Source organism: Pongo abelii, chromosome 17 (assembly GCF_028885655.2).
Source record: "Pongo abelii isolate AG06213 chromosome 17, NHGRI_mPonAbe1-v2.0_pri, whole genome shotgun sequence".
NCBI lineage: Eukaryota > Metazoa > Chordata > Mammalia > Primates > Hominidae > Pongo > Pongo abelii.
In genome coordinates this window covers 40,069,899-40,089,035 of record NC_072002.2, presented here as the reverse complement: position 1 = coordinate 40,089,035, position 19,137 = coordinate 40,069,899, and the positions used below count along the sequence as shown (strand labels likewise).

General features: G+C 40.4%; 1 long non-coding RNA gene across 4 annotated transcripts in view; it reads left to right on the top strand.

Moving 5' to 3' along the window:
* The window catches only part of LOC129051522 (uncharacterized), a 121,309-nt gene that overhangs the window by 70,466 nt on the left and 31,706 nt on the right, over positions 1–19,137 (top strand). For all 4 annotated transcript variants that reach the window (XR_008515876.2, XR_008515877.2, XR_008515879.2 and 1 more), the window contains 2 exons: positions 14,835–14,934; positions 16,743–16,951. This is a non-coding gene — a long non-coding RNA (uncharacterized LOC129051522). The remainder of the gene's footprint in view (positions 1–14,834; positions 14,935–16,742; positions 16,952–19,137) is intronic.

Here is a 19,137-nt window from a genome sequence, read left to right as displayed (position 1 = left end):
TATATATAAATAATATATATATAAAATATATATAAAATACATATAAAAATATATAATATATATAAAAAATATATAATATATATATAAAAAATATAAAAAATATATATATTATATATATAAAATATATATATTTTGTAATTGGTTGGTAGGGCTACAGGGCACCCAGAACCAAATGGGTGAGTACTTCTAGTGGCTATCTTGCACATTCACCCTTACTTCAGCCTTCACTAGCTGCTTTAGAAATCACCATGGTGTATATTTTCTCTCTTTCACTCATGTGCTTTCTGTCTTCCATTCATGGTGACCAGCAGTGAGAAGATTTGGTGGAAAATGTGTGTATCGTAAAGGAAACCCATTAATGCTCAACCATTGCCACAATTGCCAGCCACTGTTGCCAGTGCTCCCCCACTCCATCCAGCTAACAAGAACTGTTAGTATCTTGTTTGCCCTCTTGTTACAATCCATAAACATATGTGGAGTTTGCACAGTTAACCTTGGAGAGCACCTTGCTAGATATGGTGAGAACCAGAAATAGTTCTCCATCCTGAAGGGCTTATTGTTCCATAAGGGAGACAAGACAAATGTACAAGTAACTTTATCACGTTGTGATAAAGAATGAGGGCTATAGGAAAGTTGCAAAAACTCCATGTTGTAGGAGGTCAGAGGACAGAACAATTCCACTCCCATATTCTGTCTTTGACTCTCCTTCTAGCTCTAAACAAATGTTTACATTTCACACGTCAATTTCCCCATATGGATAATAAGGAAAACATATCTCCTTTTACAAGTATCACCGAGGAGCAGTGAGAGTCTGTGACAAGGTATCTGTAAAGGTTTGGGATTTTATTTCTGTGGAGTCCAAACACATCTTTAACCTTACAGGTGCTTGGGATGGAAACAGCAGGTAAAGTGGTTTAGATATGTGTATGTGTGCGTGCGTGTGTGTGTGCGTATGTGCGCATGTGCATGTGTGTGACTGTCATGCTCCAAATGAGGCCTCAGGGGATAATAAAAAGAGGGCCTGCTGGGACCACCAATTTCTTTTTCCCATCTGTGATGGCTGGGGCCCTGTGCTTCACACTGGGAAGGGTATTACTGAACTCTCCTCAGTCTTGTGGTGCGGTCGCCTTTAATTCATATTTGCATGTGTTGTGAGACCAGCCAGGCAGCTGAACACTGCCCAGGAGTGGAGCTTGTGATGATGGAGAGAAATGAAATCACTGTTTAATGAGAATTGGTGAGATAAGGTCCACAGATGGACCATTCTGAGGGCTGTGTTTGAACCACGGTATCCCATTCATTTTATAATACACCTTACTGTGGGCTTAAATTGCATTCTTGGAAAATTTAGCCCAGCATGACTAGTTCTTCTTAGAATAGCATCACTCACCTAATGTTGTGTTCAATAAGCCTGTTGCATAAAAAGTTATCATGTAATTTTTATCATTATAAGTCTCCAGTGCTTCTAGAACTTACCTTCAAAATAGTGAAAATGATATTCCATATATCCACAATTGTATTTCAAAGTAAGTTCTAAAAAGCCACATGCCTCAGTTTACCCTTTGGAATTTGCCTGGCTTCTTCTTACAGTTATTTTTATAAATCAACTTTCTAAAAGAATATACCAGTGATATTTGCCTATAGCTTTCAATCTTTGATTAATGTTTTAATGGTGTTTGTCCCTATTTTAATCCATATAGTATATTGAACTAAGCCTGGGGTTTAGAGTTAGATGAACTAGGGTCTGAATCCCAACTCTTCCCAATTACTAGCTGTGATCATGGTTAAATCACATGATGATTCTAAGCAATCATTTTTAATGGAGTTGAAAGGATTTAAATTAAGGTAGGTACAAAAGGCATAGCATACTGCCTATCACATAGTATGTACTCAATAATCAATTTGAGCTATTATTATTGTCATCAGTAAGAATGACGAAATGTCTGCTTTAGACCTCTAACCAGCTTGACTAGATCTTTCTCTGAAAATTTCACTTTGCCTTGTTTCATTTGTATCTGTAGAGTCACTGTTCTTATCAGAAGAACCATTATGCACAGCTAATTTCAGGTTCATGAGTTCTTAAGCACAGTAGGAAACTAATAAATCAATTAAACATATATTTCATAAGAGATTGCTATATTTATATGTGCATACATAAATATAATTTTAACAATGAAAAGCAGGTTGTCATGAATAGTTTATTTCATGAGATAAAAATAAAAGGAAAACAATAAACACTACTTCAAAATGCAATTCTATGTAACACAGACATGAAATTCCACAAGATCTTGTGGTTCTCTGTGTTACATTCAAAAAGAATAATGGATAACAAGATGGCTGGCCACAATGTGAGATATACTGTTGGAGAAAATTGTCCAGTGTTTTGAAAGGAAAAGAAAAGCCTTCTAGGAATTTCTCATCACAGAGAATTTAGACTGAAGGAATTTGCCACGGTGTTTTCTGAATAGCCTTAGAATTTTATATTGGATTTAAAAATTGGGTTAGGGAGGGAGTGGCTCCTCAGAATGAAGCTTTTCCAGGCTCCCTCTTACTTTGTTTTTGCCTGGGGCATTATTTTTTGTTTGCCAAGACCAGCTGCTTCCTCGCTAGCCAGGTTTCCGTTCAGTGGCCCAGGGCTGCTTCTCTGATGTCAGGGAATTTGCCCCTCTGAGGTTGGAGCGGGCAGCTGTGTGTCCCCAGGCTGGGTGAGGGGGCTGAGCTGCCTGGAGGCCTGGATGGCTGCATTCTGCTGCTGCACTTTCACCAGTATCTCTTCATGGATCTTCAACAAATGTGACCTCTGCCAACCTCGTCTGAGCTCATCAGCTCTGCTGCCTCTGGGACCCAGGTGGGAGACAAAGGGGGCTGGCTCAGCGTTGGATGCCAGCTATTTTTTTCCACATGGTCTCTGGGAACAGTTACTAATCATATCAGACCCAAAAATGATTTAAGCCTTTCCTAGCTACTAAGCACGGGAACTATTGCTGGCACACAAACAAATCCCAAACTATCTCAACATGATAACACATGCCTTTTAAATTTTAGAGTAAAATGTACCATTAATCAACCATCAACAAGTATTCATTCATTTATTATGTGCTGTGCTCTGTGATGTGGGAGAGACAGAATGGAAAGCTCAGCCTTCTCTGAATGAGCAGGTTGGATCATTGTGGGTAAAGCTGGTCCTCCACCCATCCTGGATGGACCCCTTTATTACAGAAATGTTGTTAGAGGTTGAATTGCATCCCCCGAAATTTATTTGTTGAAATCCACACTTCCCCCTCCCCTGTACTGCAGAATGTGACCTTATTTGGAAATAGGGTTGTTGCAGATACAGTTAGTTCAGGTGAGTCATACTACAACAGGGTGGCCCCTAATCCAATATGAATGGTGTCCTTATAAACAGGGGAAATTGGGACACAGACATGCACACAGGGGGAGTGCCGTGTGGACACTGGAGTTATGTTGTTCTAAGCCAAGGAACTGTCAGAGCTGGAAGAGAGGTGAGAGCAGATCCTTCCCCAATGTCTTCAGAGAGAGCAGGGCCCTACTGACACCTTGATTTTGTATTTCTGGCCTCCAAAACTGGGCGAAAACACATTTGTGTCTTTTAAGCAACTATTAGTGTTACTTTGTTATGGCATCCCTAGCAAACTAATACAAATGCGAGGCTATGTGTCCACCCAATTTTCTTGGGAAAAACGTCAGCTTGCCACTGACTTGGAGCAGAGTCTGGGCAGCCTCTTCTCCGCTCAGCTGATGCTCAGCCCAAATGTCACCACTGAGACGGGCCTTCGGGACTGCCTTACCTAAGCAGGCCTTGTGCTCTCCATTCCAGCACCTTGCTTCATTTCCTCTCTGACTCGTCACTACCCAAAACAACCTTGCTTATTTTTCTTGATTTTTAAAAACTGTCTGTTTCCCACACCAGAACTTCTGCTCCAGGAGGCTCCTGTCTGTTCTGTCCCATCCTTGGCACATAGTAGGTGCTCAAAAAACACTTGTTGCAAGAAGAAACAAATGAAGAGGTAAAGCTTCATTTGGGAATATGATTTTTTGTGTGTAGACAGAACTGTGCATCTGGGCACTGCTGATCCCACCCCCTCCCACCCCCACTTCTTTCTTTTTCTCTCTGTTAGGGCTGGGAGCAAGAGTCTGGGCTTGCTGCATGGACACAGACAACACAAGCCTGAGTTGCTCTTGCTCTGCTGTGGATGAGTGTGGTTTTGTTTGGTTTCACACTTCAGTTTGTCTCTGAGCTGCAGAGGACAGCTGGTCAGCTCTCAGTCCTGCTTTGCCACCTCTTGGAAAGGAAAGGCAGCGAGAGGAAACTAGACTTGCCAGCCAGGCTAAGGATGAAGGCCTCAGGACCCCCACATGGAAGAAACCCACGGAGGAAGGAGGTTCTGCCAAATCTGCCTCCCTGTGTTCACAGAGTCTCTGGACCTTTAGGTGTTGCACCCAGGCTTTTGTAGTTCACTCTTGAGAGGAAGGAGCTGCCAGGCCCCTGGGCTGTGTAGGCCCAGGAGTGAAGGCTGGGGGCATATTTAAGCCAGCCAAGACCTCAGAAAGTGAGGAAGGGGGGCTTTGGGAGACTTCGGCTTCCAGCCTTTGAACCTCAGGCAAACCAAAAAGGGCCTCGGAAACACTATTTGCTCACGGGATGATAATGTGGCTGTGTTTGTGTTCACCAGCTAGTGAGATATGGAAGGTTTGGACTGAAATGACAGGCAGTGGGTGGAGTGGCCTCCTGAGGAAATACTTCAGATAAATACTTCTGGGATAAGATCCTTGACCAGGGATGAAAGCGGGAACAAAGATGGAGAGGTTTACATTGACTATATGCTGATTAAATACTGTTTTTTATTTGTATGTGATTTATGTTTTACCTACTTCCAAAAAGGATTGGAGGGGAATGACTAGTTGAAGGTGAAGGATGAGGTAAGAATGACTCCAAGTTCTCAAGCCTGAGTGATGGAGAAAAAGAGGGTGTCACTATCTCAGGCAGGAAGAAGGGCTGGGAGGAGAAAATATTTGTGAGCAGAAAATGATGTGTTTGGTTTTGGATTTGTCACTCTTTAGATGATGAAGAGACGTTCAAATAGAAGAATTTACTAGACTGTTGCAAACATGTTACTCAGAGAATCCCTATCTTTGATAGGCAGGCTGTCTGCAAAAACAAATCTATGTGATTAGTACAGAAATAGGAACTCCTTCATTTATAGCTGTAGCTATTGTGTGCTTCTCACTGCTTTTAGTGTCATATCTTTGCTCCGAAGGAGTTGTAATTTTGAGTATCACATGCATGTGTGAGCACACACAAGCGCACACACACACACACTCTCTCTCACACAAACACACAAAGCCTATTTTCTGCAGTTGTATCCTGGGGTCTTGATACTAAATTGCTCAAAGTTTTGCTTTCCTGTGTCCTGGGAGAGCCCTTTGGTCTTCTGTCTTGTCTCCCTGAAGCCACGCGCTTCAGCTCCCCGACAGGCACTTCCGTGTATCCTTCTGTGATCCCTCCCTTGTTTGTGTCTTGAGTAGCAGAAATGCGTTCCGGCAAGACTCACCCCTTTGCTGTGACAGATTGCTACACTGCAGAGCCCATTCAAATAACTTTTCTTTTGCCTGCCTGCATTCTCAGAGAAGCTTTTAGTGTCCTCCTTGGAAAACCACATGAAACAATGTGAGCTATCCAGAGTAAGAGCTCAGCAAATGAGTACCAAGTTAGGACTTCGAAGCAAAATAAAGAGGTTATAGCCAGGAGAAGTTTCCAAGGTTGCTGATGTGTAAAAATGTCTAATTGGCAAGTGTATTCTCCTAAAAGACTCAGAAGAGGAGGGTATTGATCTATTGCTGCCCTCTAGAACAGATTCTTTCATAGAATCCAAGACAAAGTTTTATTTTTATTTTCTCACTGTGTGTGTCAGAATTTAGAATATATTAACTTTCACTAGTACCTAAATCTTAAACTCTCTTTGCTTTAACTGTGACCCCCCCCAAAATATATTTCCCTTTTCTGTTTCTAACTCTTTATAAGCATAATTTAAAAAATTACACAAGTAAAACTTCCAAACAAATAGAAGGATATGGGATAAAGCTTTTATCTTTTCCCACTCTTGAATTGCGTTCTTCTCTCCAGAGGCAGCATGTGAATAGTTTAATATGTAGCTTTCCATGCCTTTTCCTGTATATTTAAATACATGCCTGGAACGCTCTGTCCAGATGGTCACTTGCTGGACACCCATTTCATTTCCTCAGGGAGGGCATCTCTGATGACACAATGCAAATGAGCTCCCCTCGTTATCACCTTTTGCCTGTCACTATTTTGGTTTTCCTCCTGGCATTTATTACCATCAGTAGTAGGCAGAATAAAGCTCCCTTCTCTACAAAGATGTCCATGCCCTAATCCCTGAAACCTGTGGATAAATATGTTCTCTTCTGTGGCAAAGGGGACCAAATGTGATACAAGTAAAAGCATGAACCCAAAGGAAGGGAGATAATTCTGGATTATCCTGATGGGTCCAATTTAATCACACAAGGCCTTAGAAGTGGTGAACCTTTCCTGGCTGAGTCAGAGAGAAGGGCAAGAGGTTCAGAGCATGAGAAGGACTTGATTTGCCACTGCTGGCTTTGAAGATGGAGGCAGGGGGACACCAGGCCAAAGCATGCAGGTGGCTTCTAGAAACTGGGAATGGTTCTTGGCTGACAGCCAGCAAGGAAACAGGGACCACAGTCCTATAACAACAAGGAACCGAATTCTGCAACAACTCGAAAGAACAAGGAAACACATCTTTCCCTAGAGCCTCCAGGGAATGCAGCCCTTTCTGGGCAAAACTTGGATTGAACGTTTGACCTACAGAATTGGGAGATAAATTTGTGTTGTTTAAGCTGCGAAGTATGCAATAATTTGTTCTGACAATAATGCAAAACTAACACACCATTTAAATTATTTTGGTCTTTTATTGGGTTGCTTGTTTGTTTATTGTCAGCCTGCCCAATAGAATGTGAAATCCAGGAAAGAGAGACTTTGTCTGCTTGGCCCACTACTTTATCTCTACTGACTAGAACAGTTCCTGGCAGGTAATAGGTGCTAATTTTGTTGTTGTTGAGTGAATAAATGAATATGTAATGTGGACATGTTTGTATATGATATCAGATTACACATATTATCTTATGACTTGCTTTTTACACTTAATGATGTATCTTAGATGTCTTTCCATTTAGTTCCTATAGATATAACTCACTCTTTTTAACCGCTACACTACGTAAAATTTATGATTGGATATATAATCATTTTTGTTAACCATCCCCTTATTGATGGACATATAAGCTATTTTCAGTTTTTCACTTTGCACATCTCTGGGCATGTGTCCAAATATTTCTACGAGATAGAAATGAAGTTTGTGAGTCAAAGCATAAGTTTTTTTTAAGTTTGATGGATATTGTTAAATTGCCCTCTAAAAATTCTATACCAAGGGACATCCCCAATAACTGATGATGAGAGGAAACGTTTCCCGACACTCTTGGTAATGTTAGTCTTATAAATCCACTTAAAAAAAAAACAATGACTGGTAGGTAAAAATACCTTATTGTGTTTTAGTGTTCACATTTCCCTGATAGTTACTAATGTTGAACTGCTTTTCTTAAGTTTATTAGCTATTTGTTTTCTTTTTCATTGAATTGGTCTCTGGCATCAGAATTTAAAAATCTGAATCCTGACTGTAGCATTTACTAACTGATAACTCTGGACAAGTTCCTAAATTTCTCTTTGTCTCAATTTTCTTGTCTGTAAATGGAGATGATAATAGTATCTGATCAAAAGAATTACTATGCAAATTAATAGAGTTAATAGATAAAAAATGCTTAAGATACTGCCTGGCAAATAGGATCCTATCAATCAATATCAGCTATATCTTTGTCCATTTTTTGTCTCTTGGGTTGCTTTATTATTGATTTATAAAAACTCTTTGTATATTATAAAAACTCATCTATTGTCTGAAACACATTTATTGCAAATGTATTCTTCAAGTTGCTTGCCTTTTAGCTTTGGTTGTGATGTATTTTATCTTAAAGAATTTTAAAATTTATTTCCAATCTGTCCATCTTTTTCTTTGTGTAGACTATATGCAGTCACAAAATTATAAAATAATTCTCCCATATTTTCCTCTACTATATTTCTATATTTTTTGTGTTTAGTTCTTGAATTGCCTTGAGATTTACTTTTGTATGTGGAGTGATGTAGGAATCAAGTTTTCTTCCAAAGTAAAGACATAATTTCCCCAGTGTCATTTATTGCATATATTTCTCCACTGATTTAAAATACTTGATTGACTGTATGTGTTAAATTCACATATATATGAGATATTTTGTATTTATTCCTCTCTATTTTTTTTTGAGCTGGAGCATAATCCTTCCCAAATACCACATCATTTCAATTTGTATAACTACATAACATATCTAATACTTGTTAGCACAAATTTGGTTTGCTATTTTTTCTCTAAATTTTCTTGGATATTTAAAAATCCTTTCTCTTTTATATAAACTTTACAATCAGTGTGTTAAGTTTATTCTGGTTGTTTTTAATATACAGGTTAATTGGGGAGAATTTTTACATATAAAATATTGAGCCTTTTAGCATATGATTAGGTCTACTTAAGCATTTTTCTGTTATCATGATAAGAACCTTTGTTCATTACATTTTCTAAGGGGACATTGTTGATAAATGAAGATGCTAGTGGTTTATATATATTGATCTTGTATCTGGCGATCTTATTTATCTCTTACATTAATCAAAACAGTTTTCCAGTTGATTCTTTTTGACTTCTGGGTAGATAATAACATCATATACAAATAATTGCAGTTTTGTCTCCTTCCAATTTACCATCTCATTTATTTTCTGTGACTTCTTGTATCGGCGAGGACTACTGGTATGATCGTCATACTTGATGACATGATTTCTTATCCTTTCCCTGACTTAAATGGAAGAGGTTTTATTTTTCTCCTTACTTAACTCATTTTGCTCATGTATAAATAGATTTTTAAATTTTCTATGGCTTGTTCAAAGAGATACCTTTCTTTACTCATTAGAGGGAATATACGCCAGGAAGTAGATGATGTCTTGATATAAAAATACTGAAAATAGGTTTGTAAAGAATATGCTGTTTTGTACAGTGATGTAAGGAGGAAGAATGGAGGGATAAAGTATAAGAAAAACAGGATGAAAAAGGAGAGAAGAGATAAGAGAGGGAGGTTATTGAAGCAAAACAAAACAAAAACAGGAGGGTGCATGTTCCTAGACTTCAGCAGTAGAAACGAAGGCCAGACTGCTTTTTACCCTTTGGGTGGAAGAAAGGACATGTTTGGCAGGAGGAAGGGAAAGGAGATGATGGGTACTAGGTATGCATGGTTCTGGTGGGCATCAGGAATGAGGTGGAATAATGAGTAAAGCCTTAGCAGCAAAGCTGTACCAACACAGTGTTGGAAACCCTGTGCCAGTCCAAGCAATGACAGTGCCCTGCTCAGACACCACTTGATGTTGATGTGGCACAAATGTGTGGCTGCGGCACTGTCAGCTGTGTGCTTAAGACTGGAGTGCAAGTGTGACCTATAGAAACAGCCTTGGGGTCGTCAGGACATTTTCCTTCCTAGAGTCTATTTGGCGGGCACCGCACCCTCCGCCAGTCCACATCAGAACACATTATAGAAGGCTTTAGAATGTTCTGCTAATTTGCACCTTTCCTCAAGCAGGTAAGTTACTTGTAGAAAGATGAGAATTTTCCTGTATAAATAAATTCAGAATAACCATAATTCTGGTGTCCCTCTCTAGCACAATACTATATCATAGCATATCTTATGTGCACCAGCCTGTCCCTGAAGGTGCAAACTATGACACCTGAAGATTTCGATGTCCACATTATTTTAAGGGTCTTTCCCTCATAATCACTGATTCTTCTTTCCTTTAAACTGTTTACTAAGAAAATAGTTTATTTTAAAATGGCATGGTGTTTGTTCTTTGTCTCTCTTTCTCAAATAAATCTCTATTAAAGTTCCCTTCTCCGGAGCTGGCACTCTATTTTGCAATATCTTTATCATAGCACTTATGTTGCTGTTAATGTCAGTTGCCCTGTTAGACAGTGTGATCTCCGAAGGCGGACACTGTGTGTTTTTGTCTTTCCTTCTCTCATTCTTAACACAGTGCCTGGCATGAAGAGGATGATCAATACATTTGTTGGCTAGATTAGTATGTGAAAGAAATGAGCAAGATAGCATATTTAAATGTATTTTTCTTAGTCTCAAGATAGTAGTAAGAGTGGGCTATCATGGCAAACATGAAGATGGAGGAAAAAGTTCTGCCAAATATATTTTAGTAATTTTGCTTAATAAGATGCTTACTTGATTAGTCATGTGAATATTGGTTGATATCAATCTATAATGTCATGGAGTATATCATCATCATCACCACTAGACTATTTTTCAAAGCACAGGAGCCCAAGTAGTGATGCTTAACTCATTATTTTCCTCATTATTCCTGTGAAATTGTAGGTGGCAGGGCATTATTTATTTCTGGGCTCTGTGTGTCTGGAAAGTCGCCCTTCTTGGTGCAGAGCTGAGCGGATTCTCTTTTTGCCTACAGTCCTTTGTGTGCAGGCATCACACCAGCTGAAGAGCAGAGTCCTTGCAAAGAGGGCAGAGGTCACCCGGCTGCTAACAGAGAAGCCTTTCTGGACTCCTCGAGGAAGGGCACAGGGACGCTCCCAGGGAGGGGAGCAGGCAGGGAGATTGTCCATGCATTTTTAGGCACCAGTTCCCCTTTTCTCCTTCTTTGGCCAGTTTCCCTTTAGGGCCTCTGGGGCTCCAGAATAGATATGTGAGCACCACAGGCTGCTAGTCTCTGCCTAAACCCAGGAGACTCCTCCTTATTCCGCAGAGAGCTCTTGGGAGGGAACAGAGAGGAAAGTGCTGCTTGCTCTTTCTTAGTGGGGAAAATGAAGCAGGATTAATATGGATATAGCATTTAGGAAGAAAGCCTAATATCCCCAAAGACAGATTTTAGATTCATAAAATCTACACTTAAAGAAAGGTACCTTATGAATAAATTGGGTTAATCCCCTTATTTTACAAAGAAGAGAATTGATACCTAGAAATCTCACAGTAGTAAAATCAGGAGTAAAACTCAGAGCCCCTGGTCCAGCATTCATTTGGTCATAGAGACTTGGATTAAATTATTCAGTTAATCATTAAAATTCTTTGGTTATAAAATTTGCTTACAACTTTTGAAGAAAGCAAGTGATAGCTTTATTTCTAATCCAAGAATAAGCACTACGTTTTCAAGATGTAGTTTCGAGGAATCTGCTATTTTAGTTACTCAATTATATATATATATATATATGTATATATTTCACCATGTTGGCCAGGTTGGTCTCAAATTCCTGACCTCAGGTGATCTGCCCATCTCAGTCTCCCAAAGTGCTGGGATTACAGGCGTGAGCCACCACACCCGGCCCACTCAATTATATATTAGTCATACTCCTCCAAAAGAAGTAGAGACAGTGGGTCAGCGGATCAAACTGATGTATTATTTGAGTATGAGATCTTAGAAAGATGTGGCCACACGTAGAGCAGAGATCAGGCACTGGCAGAGCTGGATTCTGGAGCAAATCTGCCCCAGCTTTTTGTGGGGCAATCAGATGCCATTCAACTCTGGTAGCTTATCTGTAAAATACTTTCCTTCCCCTGTAGTATCATGAAGACGCACTTGAGACAAGAGATGCCAAGGGCTTTGTAACACACTTTTACTATAGAATGGAGTTACTTCCGGTTTATGTTAAGATGCAGAGCTATTAGCTTGAGAGGTATTCCTGAGGACTTTGTTCCAAAGTGCAAAATATTAGCTTAATTTGTATCGCTGAGAAGATGAGTCTTCTCAACTCTTGTTAACTTTGGAAAGAGCATTAATGAGGAAAAGGTAGCCGTGCAAGGCATGGGTTTCTACTGCTCGCCTGATGTCTCCAAATCACATGCCTACCCTCTGGCTGGGGACATCAGCATTAGTGAAAGTTAACTCTTAGACCTGAAACTTAAAATGCTCAACTCTTTCACTTCAAAGCATCCATTCCGTCAAGTATAGGAAGTCTCTCAATTTATGATGCCAGCAGTTTCTTAAATTTGATTTAAAATAATTCAAATACTTTGGTCTTGATTTCATTTTTGAAATTGTTGAGTGAAGATTCTTCTATCTTAAACATCTTAAATAGGTAGGATGTTCTATGAATTTGGGCTAATCCACTCTGTCTGAAACGTGTTACTAAGAGTGACAGAGGCTGGGTGTGGTGGCACCGGCCTGCAGTCCCAGCTACTCAGGAGGAGAGGCTGAGACTGGAGGATCACTTGAGCCCAGAGTTCTGGGCTGTAGTGCACTATGCCAGGTGTCTGCACTGAATTTGGCATTGATATGGTGACCTCCCAGGAGCAAGGGACCACCAGGTTGCTTAAGAAGAGGTGAACTAGCACAGGCTGGGAACGAAACAGGTCAAAACTCCCATGCTGATCAGTAGAGGGATCATGCCTTTGAATAGCCACTGAACTTAAGCCTGGACAACATAGCCAGACCCCGTCTCTTGAAAAAAAAAAAAAAGAGTGACAGAGGGTGTGTGTTAAATAAAAGATTAAGGAAGAAAAGAGGACAGTGATTAGAAAGGAAAAACAGTGTGAGCCAAAGAACTCCAGGACAGCTGGCGAGCCGGCTTGGGCTGGGAGATTAGGTTGCCTGCTGAAGTCTAGCTGCTTTGTCTTAACTGGGAGAAGAAAGTTCTGAGCAACAGATTGTTGATCCATGAAGCACATCCCACATTTTCTCATTATAAGCCGTCAGCTCTTTCCATACCTTTCCTGTCAACATATAGGTCACTGTGTTTAATTTTTGTGATACATTTCCCCCCTCACTGGCCCTGAGTCAGATGGTAGAGAGAGTAGCTAAATCGTCTTAGCTGCCCACATAACTTTTCCAGTTTTTTTTTTGTTTGTTTTTTTTTTTTTTGGTTAGGGTTGTTTCTATTTCTGAGAGTTCAGACAGTTGTTCACATAAGTCAGTGGTAAAAATCTCTCGTGTTAGCAGGCGGTGAAAGGATTAAATCATTTTCCGTTAAGTCACTTATGTTGCTCCATCGCTGGTGTTTTATCACTTCTTTTTAGCTCTTTCTTTGGTGAGGCAAGGATATCTATATTAGGTAAATGAAAAATGAACTGCGCTCTTATTCTCTTGTTAATACAGCTGGTGCTCTTCCAAAAATCATACACTACCGCTGACAAATCACTGTAATAATCACAAGCCTAAGCTTTAATTTCTTGGACCATTTTTACAAAGCATTCATTTTTCAGCTATTAGGATGAACAAAATTGATTGTTTTGGAAGAATGTCTAGAGCTTATAGCTTCCTTCCTTGGGGTCTGAAATGTATCACAAGGAACCTCAGTTCTAGTGCTTGTGATAATGCCTGGCTCCAGGAAAGTCTCTCTATTCCTTGTGCCTCAGTTTCATCATCTCTAACATCTCTTATCCTCAGTTTCTGGGTCTGATTAAGTGATAGAGAAGTATAATTAATCTCTTAAAGGGAGAACATTAATGCAAGGTATTACTGACACTCAGATATTTACTTTTAAGTTGAGAACATGTTCTCTTCCTTCAGAATACATCTTTGAGAATTTAAAATTCTAAAATTATATTTCAAAAATAAAACGTGGAGATTTATCCAAGGGCCTCCCTGAGAGAACCACTTTGGCTCCAACATGAAATACCTATTTCTATAAACAAATACCCAAGAAAGGGCCGGGCACGGTGGCTCACACCTGTAATCCCAGCACTTTGGGAGGCCGAGGCCGGTGGATCACCTGAAGTTGGGAGTTCAAGACCAGCCTGACCAACATGGAGAAACTCTGTCTCTACTAAAAATACAAAATTAGCTGGGCATGGTGGCACATGCCTGTAATCCCAGCTACTTGGGAGGCTGAGGCAGGAGAATCGCTTGAACCCGGGAGGTGGAGGTTGTGGTGAGCTGAGATCGTGCCATTGCAACTCCAGCCTGGGCAACAAGAGTGAAACTCCATCTCAAAACAAACAAACAAACAACAACAAAAAAATACCCAAGAAAGAGAATGAACATTACACAGTAGCCAAAAAATTATAGGAAGCAAGGTCTCTGATGGGCAGAGGCCCCATTATCCCTTGTCCTATATCCCAAGAAGCCGCTCAGTTATCTCATTAAGCCAAATTTGTGAGAGAGGCAGGTCTTGTTTCTGAAGATGCTCTATGCTCCTTTTCTTCTTTTTGTATCATGTTCGCTCTCCTTGGACCCTCCACCCCTGGGTTGCTGATGTCCTCATGGTGCTTCTTAGAGCTCCCTAAATGTCCTGCCCACGCCCGTCATTCCAGGGAGTGCCTTGATTCAGTCGAACCCTATTTCCCCATAAAATTACCCTCTTTTGTTACTTTTCTTCATTACCTTGTCATATAATAGTAACTGTATAATGGTAGCTGAAATCAACTCCATTTAATGAGGGAAAATATTGTGTTTGTTGAAAGATGATGAGTGTGGTGTGTAACTGACTCTGTGACAGAAAAGCTGTTTGGTACCAGACCACTCCCGATCTGGTTCACCACTGCTATTCCCGACAGACATAGGAGCCTGGTCATGGAAATCCTTCTGCTAGGTCCCAGGAGGACACAGGACTCTAGATTCTTCCCAGCATCTCAGAAGGAAAAAAGGTAACCAGGAGCTTGTGCAACTGATAAGCAATATACACCTCTTTACTTTCCTCTATCTCCGAATAAAGGGGCCAAGCCAAGGATGTTCGAGCCCAGCCTGCCATGAGTTCCAGGAAATGACTGACCCAGAAGCCGCAAATGCTTTCAGAAGCCCTGGAATTAGAAATGGTAATGAACTCATAAATGGGTGAGGGGAAGGATTAGCATGTGAGCTGCCCATTTCCATGGATACAAGGCTCCTTTCATTTATTTTTACTGGGCTTTTACAGGGACTCAGAGCTCCAAATCTGATAGGACATCTGTGCTTCATTAGCTGTGTTTCATTAGCTTTATAATGTGATTTAAACAGACCCCTCAAAGTTGCAACAAGGGAGGCTCCTGAGGTCCCTAGTTCCTGGCCTTGCCTTGCAGGGGGCCCACGAAATGGCCACATGAATGGAGACGAGTGTTCGATGGTCATGGGGCCGCTGGAAGATGGATCTCAGGCTAGGATGAGGTCAGACACATCTTTTCCTCTACAATTAAGATCTTAGAAAGGGGGCCTGCTAAATACAAAAGTATCTCTGCAGGGAAAAAGGAGAATTTGGCTGTAGGGCCTGGAAGGCTCTGCTAATTCTAGCAATCTGGGTAATCTCACCTACCCCGGTAGCCTTCCCTCTTCTCTGCTTTGGAAGTCAGCACAATTAACACGTGTTTTCTAGGTTGAGGGAGGAAATGTAAAACATGAGGGCAGTTTGGTGGACTGCAACAGGAAGCAGGAAGCAGCCACTTTTTGAGTGTTCCCTCCAGCAATGATTAAAGTAGAAGCAGGTAGTCAGTCATGTGACAGGGCTGAAATGTATAAACTGGGTATCACACTGCTCTGAGAATAGTTGCTATGGTAACCCAGACAGAGATGGAACAGCAGTAAAGGAGAGCTGCCCTGAAAGCAAATGTTATTGATTAAATGAATTTTTTTTTTTAAGGGGGGGTGGGAGGTTGGCAGAATGAGAGGAGGAGGCAGGTGAATCTACTCTAATGACTGTACAGAAAGTGTGGTTCGGTTGAATATTGACAAATCTTGTCAGGAGTCCTCACAGAAACTGGAAGTTAAATGATCATCTGCACAAGCTACCATTTCAGTCCATGGATGAACTTTTTGATTTCAACATTACACAGGCAATTCATGGTTTCTTAAGAAAGTCTATGATGTTGGAGCCAGGTAGCACTGCTAATCTTGAATTCAAAACCTGGTCATCTGAAGCAGGATTATTTTCTGAAGGGTTTATGAATGTGTCCACTAAGCAACCTGGTTATTTCTAATTGAGTTCCACATTCTGCCTTCTGTTGTTCCCATTCCCACTCTAGAGGTAGCTGTTTGGTGTTGGAGGTAGGGTGGCCCTCTAAGTGTGACCTTATTCCAACTTTGGAATGCATACTCCCTGTGAACTTTTGGCATTGCGACCTATCTGCACTTCTGTTTCCTTAACTGTGACATCGAGAAAAGAACTCTGCCCTACTTTTTTGGGATAATTGTGAGAAATAACTTATTAATGATTATAAAGCGCTTGAAAATACAAGCTCTTTACAAATGCAAGATGATAAAAAATGCGTATGAGTAGCACTAACAACAATCACATCAAGGCCACTGAGAAGGTAGCTGGAGTGTGCTCCAAAATCCAAAGGGAGAATGAGGATCTATAAGTAGGAAATATCCTTTGATAGACCAAGTAAGACATGAAGATAGACAGCATCCTGGACCTCCTGAATAGTCATCTGAATGTGCAAGTCACTTTCATTTATAGTGACGAGTTATGAGTTGCAGATTTGGCAATAACTTTTTTTTAAAAAAAGAAATTGTTGGTTGAATGTTTATTATCCTCAGCATGCCCTTGCCTTTACTATGAGCTGGTTGCAATGACCTTCCGAAACAACTGGTACCCTCACTCCCAAGGCTGATGACCTTCCTTTTGTCCCTTGCCTTACCTTTTTTGCAGCAAAACTGTACAATACAATACAGCCCTCTGCCAGCAGATCCGTTACTAAAGGAATTCATGCATCTTGCATCTTGAAGATGCATTATTAATGCCTGGACAAATCACATCAGGTGAAACCCAGCAAGTCCCTGGCACTGAAAAAAAGGAACAAAGGCTGGCTCTACAAGAGAGCGATGGATGAGACAAATTATAACAGCTGGGAGTTTCTTGTAAGTAAGATGGCATAAAAACCAGAAATGCTAAAATTGTGTGCATAGACAGCAACTTTGTATTTCTGTGGTAAAACAGATTACACACAGTGCTGGAAGAAAGCCACTCTAATTGTGGCTTCGTTAAAGTCATGGTGCTACAACTCTTTGAATTTCTCAACAAAAGGGGCCAGCTTGCTGGTGACCAAATTACTTCCAAGCACAACCCCAGGCTCCTGTACATGATTTCTGAGATGGACTAGGAAGGATGGATTTTTTCTAAGAGGGCCAGTAATCAACTCTGTCTGCACAGGGAAAAAAATAAAATGTGGCTTGGGAAAGCCCACCAGGGAACTCTGGAGCAAGAGAGACCATGGGGGACAAGGGGGATGGAGTCCCTCACGTCCCTCATGTCATCTCTCCTGGCCATGGTAGGGGATGCCTGGATAGGTGGGCATGAGACAGCAGTTAGCTTGTGTGTGATTCAGCCATCTGTGTGAGAACTTACAGATCCTTTGACTTCTAAACTGGGTGATTGGAGATAGATAAATATGAGGTTTATTTCAAATGGATTACCAAAAGCCATGAGTGCATAATCATTTAGCTGTGCAGATCCATGACTGTGCCGACTCCCAGTGGTCACTTATGACACATGAGCTGCTTCAGCCCTGATGAGCCTCCTCACTCTTTTTCTGTAGGGGCTATGGCGGGGAGGATTTGTTTTAAATTGCAGGCGACGTCTAAAGTTTATGATGACATTAAAGGGAGGCATTTTTCAAACCTACTTCTATATAATCAGTTTATTAAATAAGATTTCTTTTGACATCATGAAAGAAATAATATTCTTTTTAAATATGAGAGCTGCTGTTGTGTTGAAGAAAGGGACCCTCTGTGTGTGTGTGTGTGTGTACACGCACATGTGAGTGAGCATGTGCTCACACTTGTGTCTCATGCGCGCAGTTCTCTTGTGGTTTCTGTGTAATATTGCCCACAGTTTCTATTTGGAGAATCACTTTTCCTTACATGTACTGAACAACAAACATGAAACCACCTAATTATATTTTCATAATCATGATTAAAAACCATCTAAATTATCCTGCTTGATGTACTCAAAGAGTTTGTTGATTGCTTTTTGATGTGTATTAGAGCTTTATGCAGAGCCACAGCAAATGAGTTGCTTCATAATGAAATAAAGGGAAAAATCCTTTAATATGCATGCACACTTACTTAAAATATACATATATAATTCATATTTGGCTAATTAACCAGTATCAACACAAAATCCATGACCATGAAATAATTGTGGAAAGGCTGATTACCTTCAAATAGTACATTAATTTCCATTTCATATATATTTATATATATATATCTATATTTGCACAATATTGAGTCTACCTTTTAAAGAAGCCATTCAGTCTTTTGAACCATCAATGCCTCAACATATTTTTCCACATTCTGGGAAAGAGTTGTGAAATTAGGATGTGAATTTCAGATTTAATTTTATCACAGGAATTTCATGTAAATACTCCCCTTCCCTCCCGTCTGTTCCCTTGGACAATGGAGGGATTCTGGGCCAGTTCACATGAAGGAACAGGAGTAAACAGCAGTCCAGTGTGATTTCTTCCTGCTGATTTTCCACAAAGTGAACAAGTGTCCCTTCCCCTCTTCCTAAGAACATCAGTGTATGGACTCCTTATGGTTTTCCTGTTTATACACATTCATTTATCCCAGGGCAGGAAGAACTAACTTTTAGGCCTTTTTTCTCTAAGCACTTTTTTTTTGTTTGTGGAAGCACTATGAGATATGCTTCCCCTTAATTTTCACACTCAAAATTACACATCATCATCAGATGTGTAAAGCATGCACAGGTTATTTTTAATGAAGGTGTTTGTGACTATTTACCTGTAGGGTGTTTTGCATGACTGATGAATCCTCACAGCATTGGAGGACTTTCAGGTGCTTTTGGAGTCCATGGTTTGGAAAAAACAGGTGGTTGACAGGTAAGGCAGGGCCTGCAAGAAGTGTAAATCAAAGGGGAGAGATGGAGCGTTGTCCATGTTCAGATATAGGTGATGATGGGTCTAAACAAAAAGTCAAACTGAGAAGGGGTTTCAATTTTAATATGAAGAAATAGTGGCTCATTTATTCATTTAACAAACCTCAAGGATCTATTGTTTGCCAAGTACTGGGTAATTCTGAAGGGTAAT